The sequence below is a fragment of the Tursiops truncatus genome, chromosome 3 (assembly GCF_011762595.2).
Source record: "Tursiops truncatus isolate mTurTru1 chromosome 3, mTurTru1.mat.Y, whole genome shotgun sequence".
In the NCBI taxonomy this organism is placed as follows: domain Eukaryota; kingdom Metazoa; phylum Chordata; class Mammalia; order Artiodactyla; family Delphinidae; genus Tursiops; species Tursiops truncatus.
Genome location: NC_047036.1, coordinates 127,029,013 through 127,044,964, shown reverse-complemented (window position 1 = coordinate 127,044,964; position 15,952 = coordinate 127,029,013). Strand labels below are relative to the sequence as shown.

Genomic DNA, 15,952 nt, shown 5'->3' with positions numbered 1-15,952 from the left:
ATCATTTTGCAGCCCTAATTAGAAACTAGCATACAATAACATCTCCTTATCTTTCCCAGATAACTTTTCCCCAATATGCAAATCTCCACCTCTGCCCCCACTGCTTACTCAGAAATATAAAGATTTCTAGTGCAAAATGGTTGTGTAAATAACCGCTTTGACTTTTACTCTTAGAAACTGTACAAAAGCAAAAAGGAAAAAAATGCAAATTCTATTTACAGCAAAGCCAGAAGAGAAATATAATCCATAGTTACCAAAATGCGTGTAAGGACCAACAAAAGCAGCTGAGATCAGACAGAAGCTGTGCAGGAGAAAGGAGAAGAAACTCAGAGAGGAGTGAGGGGACCCAGGGTGGGGGGTTAGGGGAGAGGGCAGATCTCAGAAAAGCGTCAATAAAAACTCTTTCTGAAGGTGAAGAGCTCACTCAGAGCTGCACAGCTTATATCGCCTTTGTTTGAAACAGCGCTCATGGACAGTTCAGCAAGACTAACAACAAAAACTCTCCTGAATCTCATTTAGATCAGGAAAGCCAAAGAGATGAGGATGACAGAAAGAACTGCACGGGTGAGCCATATTTGCAGCAGTCCATCTGTGGCAACAGAGAAGAAAAGAGTGGAAATACATGTGTTGGTGAGGATGTGGAGCAACTGGGACTCTCATCCCTTGCTGGTGGGAGTGTACAATGGTGCAGCCACTTTGGAAAACTCGTTGGCAGTTTTTTACGAAGTTAAATGCATATCTATCCTATGATGGAGCAATTTCACTCTTTTTTGGGGGAGGGGGTACGCGGGCCTCTCACTGTTGTGGCCTCTCCCGTTGCGGAGCACAGGCTCCGGACACACAGGCTCAGGGGCCATGACTCACGGGCCCAGCCGCTCCACGGCACGTGGGATCTTCCCAGACCGGGGCACAAACCCGCGTCCCCTGCATCGGCAGGCGGACTCTCAACCACTGCGCCACCAGGGAAGCCCGCAATTTCACTCTTTACCCAAGAAAAATAGAAGCATATCCACACCGGGCCCAGAGCCTGGTACGTTGGGTGGAAAATTTAAGGAGGGGCTCCCTCTCAGGGTTGTGCAAGTGCAAAGTTGGCACTTATAGGTACACAAGAGTGAGGGCCTCCTTAAATTTTGTGAACTAGGTTTCCCGGCTTGCCTCACCCTAGTCCTGGCTGTGATCCATACAAAGACTTGTAATCACAGGTTCACAGCAAGCAGCTTACTAAAGCTAAATTAGTAACAACTCAAATATTCATCAACAGATGAATTGATAAACAAATTGTGGCATATATAGCAGGAAGGAACTACTGATAAGGATGAATCTCATTATGCTAAGTGAAAGAAGCTAGACACAAGAGACTACATGCTACATGATTCAATTAATACAAATATATAGAATGAGCAAAAACTAATCTAGTGACAGAAAACTGATCAGTGGTTGCTTGGGATGTGTGGGGTGTGGACTGACAGCAAAGGGACTTGAGAGCTTTCCGGGGCAGTGCTAAAATGCTACATCTTGATTGGGATGATGGCTACATAGGCTTAAACGCTGGTCAAAAGCCATTACCTGGACAATTAAAATATATGAACTTTATTGTATTTAAAAGGTGAATTTTAAAATTTGAAAGAGATTACCAGACATCTGAGAAAAGCCTCTGAGAAGAATAATCAAATGAACAAACACATGAAAGCACCTTGGAATGCACAAACACATGAAAGCACGTTGGAAGAAACTATGCAAAACATAAAAGCACAAACTGGGGTCCCACTCCAGAATCTGCATCAGCAACTCCAGCAGTGGGGCCCAGCAATCTGTTTCAATAAGCCCTCCAGGTGATTCTGATGTTGCCTCTTGTTGGAGAAATGCTGCCCTAAAAAAACCTCAGAGAGATAAGATGTTGCAATCATGAAATAAAAACAATATGCTTTAAAAAAGAATATTCTGAGAAAAATAAAAATTATAAATTTTATATTTTAAAATTAATTTTAAATTAAAATTTGGAAATTTAAAATATAATAACAGAAATTAAGAATCAAATCAAACAGTAAGAAGATAAGGATGAGGAAATGTGTTCATATTTTTATCAATAAGTATTTATTGAGTATCATTGTGCCAGGCTCTAGGGATACAACAGTGAACAAAATAGACAAAAACCCCTGCTCTTGTGCAGTTTATATTTTAGTGGGAGGAGACAGGCAACAGAAATAACTAAGAATAACTAAATAATATACATATGTCAGCGGTGCATCTGCTATGGAGAAAAGTAAATCAGGAAAGTGGAAGAGGGAGTCTGGAGGCAGAGGGAAGGGATTGCAACTTTTTAAGTAGTCAAGAAAGCTCTCACTGAGAAGATGAAATGTAAATAAACACCTGAAATAGGTGAAGAAACAGGCCATGTGAACACTGGGAAGAGCATTCTGGGCCGAGGGAATAGCATATGCTAAGGCCCTGGGGTGGGACTGCGCCTCTTCCGTTTGAAGAATGACAAGGAGGTCACTGTGGCTGGAGCAAAGAGAGCTAGGGAAAGAGAAGTAGATTAGGTCAGAGCAACAACAAATGGGTGAAAATTGTATAGTGCTCTGTGAGCCACTTTAAGGGCTTTGGCTTTTATTCTGAGTGAGATGGGAAGATACTGGAGGAGTTTCAGCAGAGGAATGCCATGATCTGATTTGGGTTTAAAAGGATGCTTTGTCTATTGGGTTGATATAGGCAAGGGCAGAAACAGCGAGACCTGTTGGGAGGCAGTTGTAGTAAGCCAGGATAAGATTGTGATGACTTGACAAGAGTGACAGCAGTGAAGGTGGTCAGTTTCTGAAAATAATTTTATCGTAGGTTGGACACATCGATGGACTGGAAGTGGAGTATGAGAGGGAGGAGCCAAACACTTTGGCCTGAGCAACGGGAAAGATAGAGTTGCCTTTTACTAGAACAGAAAGACAGTGGCAGGGGCAGGTTTTGGTGGGGAGCAAGGGGAGCCTGTTGTGTGTGAAGCGCCTGTGAGACATCCAAGGGAAGAGGTCAGGTAGGCATTGGGATGATTGTGGAGAGTAGAGAGGTCCAGCCTAGAGATAAAAAATTGGCCATTGTCAGCATATTTATGGTAGTTAAGCAAAGAGACTAGATGAGCTCACCAGGGAAGTGAGTGCAAATAACTATGGGAGGAAATCCAAAAATCAAGTCTAGGAGAGCATAGAGAGATGACTAGGAATGAGCAGAAGGAAGCATGAAGGCACGGTCACTGAGCTAGGAGGCAAACCAGAAGTGGTGGTGTCTGGGAAGCCAAGTGAAGAAAGTTTTTCAAGGAGGGGAGAGACTACCTATGTCAAATGCTACTGCTTGTTCACATAAGAAGAGGACTGAAAACAGACCATTGTGGTTAGTAAAGAATGACCATTGATGGTGTTCAAAAGAGCAGATTTGATTGGCTGCTGGGTGTGAAACCAACTCTGTTTGGAGAGAGTTCTTGGCCAACATTATTTATCTGTATCCCAACCCAATACCATCACCACCACCACCACCCCCCGATTATCTATTCCCACCTAATGCCCCTGCACCCTAAATTATTTTGAAGCAAATTCCAGTTATATTCCTAAGGGAAAATATGAAGAGAATGGTGATACAGCCTTTTGTATAAAAAGGAGAGGGTTTATGTTTATTGATTGTGTATGTCATACGAGTCCTGCTCAATTTCCCCTTTTTCTCTCCATCTCTTCTTTCAGGATCCCTTGGGTCCCCGATCCATTTCCTTCACACTCTATGACAGATGGGGGAAGTGCAGTCCACAGCCAATTAGTTAAGGGGGATGGGAACCAAAGGTCAGTCCCCTGACTTTAAGGTGGGACCAGCTTATGATGCAACTTGTGCTCCAGAGCTCCCTGTGGGATCGGGCTGAAGCTAGTCTCCACCTGAGACTGCATCCTCACTTAGCTTTTCCCTTTTCTTCCCTTCTGCTTCCCTCACACCCCTTCTCCTGAGAACACTCCCTTAGTAAATCACTTTCTCAAGAAACCCTGTCTCAACTTCTCATTCTAGGCATAAGGCATTATCCCCATTTTACAGATGAGGAAAGTGGGCTTTAGAAAGATTTAAAACATTTAGGGTCGCACGGCTGATCATTGCTGAAGCCGGAGTGCCAGTGACCACATACTTGACCATCTCACCACACCCACCACTCAGCAGCACCCACGGTTAGTGAAGCAGCAGGGTGGGGAACGCCATCAAAGGGCAGAGAACACTCAGGAGCCCAGCCTCCCCGGAGAAGCTGAGCGAACGCCTCCCCAGGTTATGGGTACTGGGACAAAAGTGTTGAGATGCAGCTTCCCAGCCTCCTATACCCCTGGACACATGACATGACCTCTTGGGGCTTAACCTCCCTGAGCCTCTGCCTCCTCATCTCTCAGCCAGAAGAGGGTCTGATGGGTTTCAGAGCACTTGGCACACTGTACTGATCAATATATCCACACAAGAGGTGATTCTCATTACTCTCACTGTCCACATCCAGTGGAGGGACAGACCTGGGTAGCATGGGGGGAACATGTGTGCTTCGCCTCTCTGGGTTCTTCACTCAGGAAGTGGGAGTTGTTTGGCCTCATGAGGATGGGAAGGGGAAGGGCGACCTGCAAACACCTTAAAGGAAGGAGAATTCCTGCCCCCGCTGTCTCAGAGGGACTCCATGAAAAGTGATGACAATGACAGTAAGATCTCTGATTCACTGGGTGCTATATGCTTTACAAACTCATTTACTCCCCACTGAGATCCTATGAGGTCGTTATTTTTCATTCCACTTAATAGATGAAACTGAGGCAAGGAGACAGGAAAACTATGCCCAAAGTCACACAAGGATATAGTGATAAAGCCAGGAGTCAAACTCTGTATAACTCCACAGCCAGTGTTCTTAAAAAACATTGGGAATTGAAACCTATTTTTTAATAAATGAAGTCCATACTCACACTTTGTGAGTCTAGGCATCTTGCTGCTTCTTTCCTTTCCCCTTCTCTTATCAACGCGTATCTGCTCCTTCCCGTTTTTTCTTGTAGCTGTTTCTTTTCCTTCCCCTTTGTTCTCTTTTTCTTCTATTTACATCCCTAGACATAAAGAGAATGAGGGATTCTTCCAGGGAGCCTCCTTTAACTCTAGATTATCAGAGCTGGAAAGCCCCTCTTGGCTCAGTGAGTCCAACCTCTCATCCTTAGTGGAGAAACCGAGGCCTAGAGAGGAGGGGCAACACACCCAGAGTCACACACGTCATGTGTCTCCTGGTTCTGGCTTCCCAGCCCTTGGCCCCCACATACATGGCAGTTACAAAATAGCACATGTAGAAGGAGCACATGTGGTTAAGGAAAAAACAAAAACACCCAGGGTACACAACACGGTCTCTGTATACATAGCTGCATTACATGTATTTAAGATGGTGTGGTATAAAAATGTTAATGAAGTCCTACTTCGTATGCAGAATTTAGAGTATTTAGAATCCTACCCAAATTTAAACTTTCACGAGGTATCTTATAATAGCCTGACTGATGTTCAAAAGAGTGAACTGTAAAGTGTGCTACACTTCGGCTGGGACACAGAAGTGCCCACCCATTTTTGTCAGAAACCAGAGAGAAATGCCGTTGTTCACATGGAACTTCTATGGGTGGGTTGAGTAATTATCTGTAGTAAGCATTCTTTGTTAGTGTAATTTAAACTATTCTGTAAGCCATAACAGTATAATTCAAGAATGCATTAAGTGGCACAGTGCCAAAAAGTTCACTTAAAAATTCTTAATTTGGGGGCTTCCCTGGTGGCGCAGTGGTTGAGAGTCCGCCTGCCGATGCAGGGGACACGGGTTCGTGCCCCGGTCCGGGAAGATCCCACATGCCGCGGAGCGGCTAGGCCCATGAGCCATGGCCGCTGAGCCTGCGCGTCCGGAGCCTGTGCTCCGCAACAGGAGAGGCCACAACAGTGAGAGGCCAGCGTATGCAAAAAAAAAAAAAATTCTTAATTTGGGAATGGAAATTAGAAATGGCTATAGAAATTAGGAATTGTTATAAAGAAAGGCAAACACCATCATTATGTAACATGGTGATGACCAAGGAAGATGCATCCTGTTCAGTAAATTAGCAATGTGGTTGAAATGAAAAGCAGCCGTTAAAGCAAGGACCCCACTAAGGGAACAAACAGCAGCTCAGATACTAGGAAAAGTGCTGGTGCCATATCTACACTACAACGTGCCTCTGAGCCAAGCTCTTGTGACTTTTGATGATTAGAAAGGAGGTAATGTTGATAAAATGTTTTACCGCTAACGGCTTTGTGGTAAACGAAGTATGTTTAAAGAAAAAAAACATGTGTTACAAAGTTAAGAGACGTATGCACTCTGAAGACCCAGAGAAAAATTTTGCAAGCTGTCTAAAAAGCCCATCCAGAGAATCCAACGGGACCTCTCTGCCACCACACCAACACTCTTGGTGCCTGGGAGAATGCGCGAGGGATGGGGAATTCTGCAGGGACACAGAACCAGAGGGCATATGGGAAAAGATGCCAGCAGTCTGACAACCTGAACTAACCTGCAGGCAGGATTGCAATGACAGGAGCGTCAGGGCATGTGTATGAGAACCCGGGTACACTCCTTGGAATTAAATGCTGCTCACACAGGAGCATATCAGAAGAACAGGCTTTAAAACATATTATATTGCTTTAGTGTAAGGAAGACTTTGCAGTGGTATGCAGTGGCCAATGGCGTACCATAAGTGGGTTGTAGGGGTGCTGAGATGTTGATACTTTTGCCCCTTGGAGCAACCAGCTGGGTCCTAACGTGGCCAGAGCTTCTGAGACAATTACCTCTAGTCATGAGTAGGCTTGTTCTTATATCCTGAGGATCTAGAAAATGTTATCGTTTTCCACATGTGTTATGGTATAAAGGAGATTGGGAAACATTGGATAAGTGGGGTGTTATAATTTTTTGTTCAAGTGGAGACACTTTTGAGAATAAAAGGGGCTGTATTAATATTTTTTTAAACATCTTTATTGGAGTATAATTGCTTTACAATGGGAGCTGTATTAATAGTTACACCAGGACACCAGGCATATAGTGGGACTGTTCCAGGTAAACTGGGATGAATGGTGGAGTAGGCAGAATAATGGCCCCCAAAGCTGTCCAGGTCCTAATCCCCACAGCCTGTGAATATGTTACCTTAGATGGCCAAAGAGACTTTGAAGATGTGATTAAGTTAAAGGTATTGACAAGAGGAGATTATACCGGATTATCCAAGTCGGGCCTAATGTAATCACAATGGTTCTTATAGGAGGGAAGCAGAAAGGTCAGAGAAGAGAAGATGCTCCTCTACTGGCTTTGGAGATGGAGCCACAAGCCAAGAGAGTGCGGGAGGCCTTTAGAAGCTGGAGAAGCAAAGAAGGGGATTCTCTCTAGAGCCTCCAGAAAAAAACACAGCCCTGCCAACATCTTGATTTTAGGACTTCTGACCTCCAGCACTGTAAGACAACAAATTTCTCTTGTTTTATCCACAAAACGTGTGGTAATTTGCTAAAACCGCAATAGGAAACTAACACAAATACTCTTTATAATTTAAGAAGTTTATCTTTATGCTTATATAATTTTTAAAAGTACAAAGATAAGTAAAAAAGAACTAAAAGTGAAATAATTATATTGACAGGAGGAGTGGGGGAGATTGACAGGCATAAATTTTCATCTAACAGCATGTTGGTTAGTTGAGAAATATCATTAAAGTGTATTATACAAAGAGATGGAGAACTGAAGAACTAAAACAAAAAACCAATTAAAAAAAAAAGGCTAGCCCCAGAAAGAGGAATGGAGAGGGTCAGATAAGGAGACTCTAGCTTTAATTATAAATCCTTTGATTAAAAAAATTAAGGGTTTAACTATGGACGTCTTTTTAAAAATGTGAATATTAATTTTTTTTTTTTTTTTTTTTGGTTGCGTTGGGTCTTTGTTGCTGCGCACGGGCTCTCTCTAGTTGTGAGCGGGGGCTACTCTTTGTTGCGGTGCGCAGACTTCTCCTTGTGGTGGCTTCTCTTGTTGCGGAGCACGGGCTCTCGGCATGCGGGCTTCAGTAGTTGTGGCTCGCGGGCTCTAGAGCGCAGGCTCAGTAGTTGTGGCGCACGGGCTTAGCTGCTCCGCGGCATGTGGGATCTTCCCAGACCAGGGCTCAAACCCGTATCCCCTGCATTGGCAGGTGGATTCTTAACCACTGCGCCACCAGGGAAGCCCCGTGAATATTAATTTTTAAAGTAGGAGTGTGTGGCGGGAAGCCTCCGAGAGCTTACTGGGCTCAGGTTCTCCAAAGCTCTAGCTTCCAATCTACCTGAAACCAACTTACAGCTTCCATCGTACCCACAGATCCTCCCCTAACCTCTTACTCAGCCAATAGCTTCCTTGATCTCAGTCTCGGCATAAGACAGCGCCAACTGGTAGGTCCTCCTGAAATAAGGCAGGAAAAGGCAGCATTGGGTGAGGAATATTCCCAGGATTGGAACCAAGCCCTCTAAGAGATCTGGAGCAAACCCACTAAGCCCCTGTAGGGCAGGCAGACCTTGGGGTTACCTCACAACGGTAACAAAGGACCTGGGAGAGCTTAGAAGAGAGAAGTGTCTCCTGTTGCCAAAAAAGCACTGATGTAGGGGCCCAAAGGAAAGGGCTGAGGCTAGCTCTGCCATGTACTAGCAAGTCCCTTTCATCCGGGCTTCAGTTTCTCACCGATGAAATAGGGGAAGAAATTCATCTCCCAAATCTTTCAGCTCTGTGAGTCCTTCTGTTCCCTGCTTCAGCAACATCCCTCCCTCCAAAGAAGACTGGATAGGCCCTCAGTCAGCCACAGAATCATTATATATTACACTTTAGAGTTTCTTTGAGATGATCTGCTGCAACCCATTCATTTTTTTTTTTTTTTTCTTAGCCACACCACTTGGCTTGCGGGATCTTAGTTCCCTGACCGGGGATTGAACCCCAGGCCACGGCAGTGAAAGTCCTAACCACTGGACTGCCAGGGAAATCTCCTATACATTTTATATATGGGAAGTTGAACCTCAGAGAGACAAAGGTGTTTGGTCAGGGTCACACTTGGTAAGAAGTGTGAGAACCTTTGGGTTCTCTTCTGACCCCTCACTTAGACCCTAGGGTTCCGTGGTCATGATTTACCATATGAAGGTACAGAATAGTACCTGTTTAATATGCAAATAACTTGTGTCTGAGTTTTTAAAAATACAGTATAAGATGCCACTATGGAAAAAACATAACCATATAAAAGAAGATGAATGGTTATATTAGTTTCCTATTGCTGTGTAATAAATTACCACAAACTTCGTGGCTTAAAGTGACATACATTTATTGTCTCACAGTTTCTCTGGGTCAGAAGTTCAGGCATGGCTTAACTTGGTCCTAAGCTTATAGGGGCTCACAGGTTGCAACTACGTGTTGGCTGAGCTATAGTCTCATCTGGAGGCACAACTGGAAAATAATATTCCTCCAAGCTCGCTCAGGTTTCTGGCACAACTAATTCCTTTGCTGTTGTAGGACCGAGGGCCCCAGCTTCTTGCTGCCTGTCAGCTTCTCGCTGGCCCTCAGCTCCTAACCATATGGGCCTCCTAACATGACTACTTACTTCTTTAAAGCCAACTAACTTTGAAGTCTCTAGAGTCTGCTAGTAAACCAAGACCTTATATGACGATGTAATCATGAAAGTGACATTACATCATCTTTGCCACATTCTATTGGTTAGAAGCAAGCATAGGTCCCACCCACACTCAAGAGGAGGAGATAAACAAGGGCATGAATACCATAAATATCAAAGGAGGTGGAATCTTAGAGTCTATCACCACAGCGGTGAAAATAGTGTGTGTAAAAAGGACTGAGGACTTCCCTGGTGGTCCAGGGGTTAAGACTCTGCGCTTCCACTGCAGGGTGCGTAGGTTTGATCCCTGATCCCTGTTCGGGGAACTAAGATCCCACATGACGCGTGGCACGGCCAAAAGGAAAGGGGGGTGGGGACTGAAATGTCTACTCCTGTCAAGACAACTGAGAGGAGGGCTAAGTTTTAGCCATTGGATTTGGCAACAGGAACCATAGTTGCCACTGGCAAAAGCAGTTTCAGTTAAATAATAAGGATGAAAGTCGGCTGAGGTAGATTCAAGAGAATGGAAAGTGAGAAATTGGAGAGAGTGAATAGAGACAACTCTTTTCAGGAGTTTTGCTATGAAAGGGAGCAGAGAGATGAGAGATTAAAGGTACTATGGTATGTTTATATGTTCATGGGAATGATGCCGTAGAAAGGGAAGGGCTGATGGTGCAAGAGAGAGGGAAGGATCATTGCAGGAGGAAGACTCTTGAGTAGGTGAAGGAAAGGGGATGAGATCCAGTGCTCAAGATAAAGGGACTTACGACAGGATGAGGATGGCTCAGCCACTTTCATGGGAGAAAAAGCCTCGTATATGGATTCAGACACAGGTCAGTGGATAGATTTAGTGGCTGGAGGATAAGGAAGTTCTCTTCTGGTTGCTTCTGTTTTCTCAATGAAATGAGAACAATGCCATCGGCTGACAGTGAAAAGGGGAGAGTAATGGAGGTTTGCATAGAGAGAAGAGGTAGGAAATAGTCCTCTTGAAGAGTGGAAGAACCACATAAATAAGACAAAGAGTAGATTTTGCCTGCGGTGCTAGGACCCACCTGAGGTTTTCATAAATTTAAAATGTGACGGGTTGGCAAATCCGGCTGTTGTTCTCTAGCCACATTCAACCACTTGGGTGTAGTCTCAAAGTAGAGGCAAAGGTGCATCCGGTCAGCGTTGTGGCTTTGGAAGGTGGATACAATACAAGGAGAGGAACAAGAGAGATGAGAGTGTATGGCAGAGAGACTCCACAAATGACCAATCACTGGGTAAAAAGGGGAATGAAGCTGTGAGGGGGCGAAGAGCAGTGGATGGGTCTCAGAGCAGCATCAGTGGACAGGAGGCCCTGACGTGGTCAAAGATCTGGTAGGGTCTGCAAATTAGTGGATGTGAGATGGACCAGTAGGTGTTGGTGAGGCACCCAGAGAATGGGATGCTTGAAATAGAGAGTTTGAAAGTGGTGTAGGAACACAACATTGTAAATCAACCATACTTCAATAAAACTTTTTTTTAAATAGTGGTGCAGGTTTTGATAATGACAAGGTCTGGGGTGTGATGGTGGGAGTCGGTGTGTGGAGGACAAACTGAAAGAAAAGGTGGTCAAGGACGTAAGAGGCTGGAGTACAGGTGATTCCTTTATGCGGTTGAACTAATCAAGAATGATCATAGGGAAATGGTGGAGGGAGAGAGAGAGGGCAAGAAAGGGAGATAGAGAGAAAGAGGGTGTTAAGTGGAAGAGGGGGCGGCCCTGAGGGCTGTGCATGCCACAACAAGTAGAGGTGCTGCGGACTGCTGCCATGTGTTCCAAGGGAGCTGTCTTAGAGAGGAGAGAGGAAAGCAGCCCTCTCTTAGAGGCCTGCAGAGGAAGCAGTGACCTCAGGGGGAAGCCACATGTTGTTACAGCAGCAAGGCGAAGAGAACATTGCTGTGCAGGGGACTTCCCTCTTCCTCAGGAAAACCTTCCTGGTCCCCTTTATAAGAGTAACTGCTTTTGTTACACACACTCAGCCTTGCTAAATTTTCCTTCAGAGCGCTTATCACAGTTGAAATTTTTTTAATTTATGTATGGGAAACCCTGATTGATATTCATGATTTCCAGCTAAGCTCATGGAAGGCAGAGACTGCACCCTGGCCCCGGTGGACCCCCAGCACGCAGCGGAGTGGCCAGCATGGGGGTACTTCATCGGAAGGAGGAAGAGAAAGAACAGACTCGTAGAGCAACTGTGAGGCGTCTCCGTGTTGAGGGTAGGAGAAGCCCATCTATCCATCCATTCATGCTTTTGGCCGTTTGTTCTTCCCAAGGAGCAGAGCCTGCATCACAACAGGCGAGGTAGGCAGTGCAGTATTTAAGCTCCTGAGCCTTCTATGGCTCATACAGCTGAGAGCTGGGCGTTGCAGCTCCTGCATGCCAAACCTGTGCTTGCTCAACCCCTGCCAAAGCCATGACCACTCCCACCCCTCACCCGCACGGTGCTTGAGCGCAAGAGTGAGGTGTCTGCCTGCCTGGGGCGGGAGGCACCTCCTTCAGCAGCCCAAGGAATGCTCCGGTGGCCCCCAGGGAGCGTCTAGCAGCATCTCCACCAGGTCTCCTCCTGCCCGGAGGAGGTCAGCGGGATCTCATAAGTCTCCTTACCTCCCCGACAGGAGCTCCTGGGCCTGAGATCTTGCACCTGGAGACTTTTATGGGAACTTTTCCCTTCTTCTTTCCAGTAACTCCAGGAGCTAAATCTTGACAGACAGGCAAAGAGAGGTTTAGAGAAGTTGTGTTGGTGGCAAAAAATAATGCTCCTTAAAGATAATTTTTAAATCCTAAGCATAACTCTTTAGGGGTCCATTTACTCAACATTACTGAGCACCTGGGCATCGTGGGGCTACAGCAGTGAGCACGTGACATCATTCACGTCCCTGCCTCTAAGGCTCTCGCAGCCCTGGGAGGAAGAGATGTGCACACAAAACTGAAATAACAGAGAGAATGACATGGGTGAAGTGCCTCAAACATAGTTGATACTCAGTAACTGATGGACAAATTAACTTTTGAAAAACCTGGATTTACATATCAATTAATTTCAATATATATTACCATGTATAACTGAATACCATTCAATTGGATAAATGTATCATCATTAATTTCCCTAGCATTATGACTTGACAAATAGCTTGCTTATAATTTTACAAGTACAACTAAGGCTGTAATGAGTACCCTTGAGTTTACATACATGTTTGAACACTCCCTATTATATCCTATAGGTAAACTTCTAAATATAAAATTGTTAGTCAAAATGTGCTAATTTCCATCTAATACATATTTTCCACTGTCTATTGGAAAGATTGTAACACACGAGGAAGAGGAAACCTTCAGGCATTTTATGGGAGGGGAGAGAACGTTGAACTAGATGGCTTCTAGGATGCTGGACAACCTGTAGTTAAGATCACAGAAAAACACACTCATTCCCATCCTGCTTTTGTGACTTCCATGTTAGCTGTGTGACCTTGGGCAAGCTGTCCCCATCTCTGAGCCATAGGTAAAATGGTGAGAATAAGTCCTATTGCTTAGAGTTGTTGACAGGGTTAAAGGAGACAATGGGTATTAAGCACAATGTGGGTAGCGCTTATAACAGGGATTTCTCCCTCAGATTGTGGGCAGGGCTAAGTCTGGTTCTGGCATCCTGTGAATTTTCTGTCACAACTTTACCCATTTCATGGGGAGCTTCCTCCTCAAGAGCCCACAAGGCAGCAGAGGAAGGAAATGTTCTTTATCACTTATCCCCAGAAAACCCCCAAGTTAAGGTCAGGCCACCTGTCCTGGAACCCTGAGTACAATTAGGGCCAGACTTAGCATCAGTGCCAAGGGAACAAGAGAGAGTAGATCTGAGAAGCCATGGGACACATCAAACTCACCTCTGCTTTGGCAAGTCAGGGCCTGGAGATGCAGCCAGGGAAGTGAGGGGCGAGCTGGGCCACCCCTTTCTCCTGCCAGCATCGCCACATGTCCCTCAGTAAAAACATCGGATTTCGAGTACTGCTTTTTCTGCCATGGAACAATGTGGAAAAGTCATAGAAATTGAGAGAATGAAACTACATTATAGGTTTTGCACATCCCTGCCTCCCATCAGTCAGGGTTAGGGTAGGAAACCCTATTTTACGCAGGAAAATACCAGAAATAGATTTCATAATGGGAATTAGGGGCTTACAGAGCCATTAGGAGGGTCGGAGGAGGGGGCTGTAGACTGGACTTACAGGAAGGATTCTCAGAACAATGCCTCTGAAGTGGCACCCGGGGAGTCACCACCTCCCCCATAATCAGGAAGGCAGGGAAGCAGGAGACCCCTGGAGCATGCCTCTAGACAACCTCGAGAACAAAGCCAGGATGACTCTATAGAAAAACGCGTCCTCTCTACAGCCTCCCCTGAAGCAGAAAACAGCCTGAAGCAGCAGATATCCTCCACCACCTTTTGACCTTCCTGTTTTATAGACAGAACTGTAGCTTCCAGGAGTATAGGAGATGTAACTAACTTCCCTTTCCAGCCTCTGCAATAGAGGAAGACACACCAAAAAGATGTGGGAATAGAAACTACCAGTCAACCCTGTCCTGCATACCTTGGTCTCTGCTTGAATACCCTTACTGACAGGGAGCTCACTACCTCAGCAGTCTTCTAGGGAGAATGTTGGCGAGATCTGAGGGCTTTTTTTTTTTAAATTGAAGTATCATTGAATTACAATGTTGTGTTAATTACTGCTGTACAGCAAACTGACTCAGTTATACATATATATACCCATTCATTTTCATATTCTTTTCCATTATGGTTTATCACAGGATATTGAATATAGTTCTCTGTGCCATACAGTAGGACCTTGTTGTTTATCCATTCTATATATAATAGTTTGCATCTGCCAATCCCAAACTCCCAATCCAGCCCTCTCCCACTGCCCCCGCCCTTGGCAACCACAAGTCTATTCTCTATGTCCCTGAGGGCTTTCTTAGATTAGTAGGAGAGCTGCTGCACCATACCTGCTGTTGACCTTCACCCCACCTGGATGCACAGCACTTTGTGCTCCCTTATCTTAATGACAGGCCTTCAAGGAGGGGCAGGGCATGAGTCTGGCTGTCCTAATTTCCACAGAGTCCTTTCAAGCGCTTCTCCAAGACATAGTTTCCTGGGCCCTGACGTCTTAACTCTCACCTTCAGACAGGTTCCAGTCGTACAAAATCTTTGATAAAGTGAGGAATAGGAACCGAGTCCAGGAGTGCAGCCCCACAAGGAGCTGCCACTTGCACTCTTCAGAGACCGATCCAGGGTGAGAAGTGTGGCCCCCAGCGCTTGCTGGGATAGACAGAAACGGTCCCTCTCACTGTCGGCTTGTGGAAAGCAAATGAGTGGTACCCCTTGGAGGATAATTTGTTACTGTGAAAACTTTAAAAGTACATGCCCTTGACCTACTAAACCCACTTCTGAGAATGTATCTAACAGGCAACTTCTCATATATGTAGGAAATCATATGTGCATAATTACCCGTTTCAGCTCAGGAAAGAGCCAAAATACTCACCAGTAGGGGACTGGTTAAATAACCCACGATGCAGCCTCTAACAAAATCCTACACAGTTGTAAAAACAATGAAGAATGAGCCATATCTGTTACACACTGATGGGCACAATCTTGTTCTTTAAAAAAGTAAAGGTAGAAGTGAATTTAATACTGTATAAAGGGGTATAAGCGTATGTGGCCCTCCTAAAAGAAACCTGCCCAAGTACAGTCACCCCTTCCCTGGCTCTTTTGAGTCTCAGTTTTCTCACCTATAAAAATGGGTATTGTGGGACTTCCCTGGCAGTCCAGTGGTTAAGACTCCATGCTTCCACTTCAGGGAGCACGGGTTTGATCCCTGGTCGTGAAACCGTGCACCGCTGATTGGGACTTGAACCCACGTGCTGGGACTCAAACCCAACCTAAACCCAGACTGGGACTTGAACCCAATCTTTTAATTAGAGTCACTCACCTGTGTCTGGACTTAACTGAGGCTCAGGTTCTTTGTGTCTCAGCGCAGAAGGAATTCAGCGAGAGGCAAAGTGATAGGCAAGAAGTAGATTTATTAATATAGGATGCTTGTGCGGGGTACAAGCTGGCAGGTGAGGGGGCTCTGCCCCAAGGATTAAGCAGGCTACATTTTTATAGTCAAAGGAAAGTGGGGGAAGGGGAAGAGACCGTCCTCCTCATTCTTCGAGTAGACATCAGGCTTACATCACTGGCTCCTCCTTTGTATCGGGCAGGAGAGTGTTTGACCCTATGAGGTCACACTAGCACGTCATAGCGCTTACTCAAATCTGCAGCAGGGTGGTA

General features: G+C 45.2%; 1 protein-coding gene across 8 annotated transcripts in view; it reads left to right on the top strand.

Moving 5' to 3' along the window:
- Positions 1-15,952, top strand: part of SLC36A2 (solute carrier family 36 member 2) — a 74,119-nt gene that overhangs the window by 1,924 nt on the left and 56,243 nt on the right. For 3 of the 8 annotated variants that reach the window (XM_073802725.1, XM_073802730.1, XM_073802729.1), the window contains exons 2-4: positions 520-630; positions 7,284-7,472; positions 11,719-11,864. The exons of 2 other annotated variants lie outside the window; for them this stretch is intronic. The gene's annotated coding sequence lies outside the window, so the exon portion shown is untranslated. Of the gene's footprint in view, positions 1-519; positions 631-1,606; positions 1,951-7,283; positions 7,473-11,718; positions 11,865-15,952 lie in introns of those variants that run through there. 3 more of the 8 variants (XM_073802726.1, XM_073802724.1, XR_002174239.3) reach the window with 2 other exon arrangements.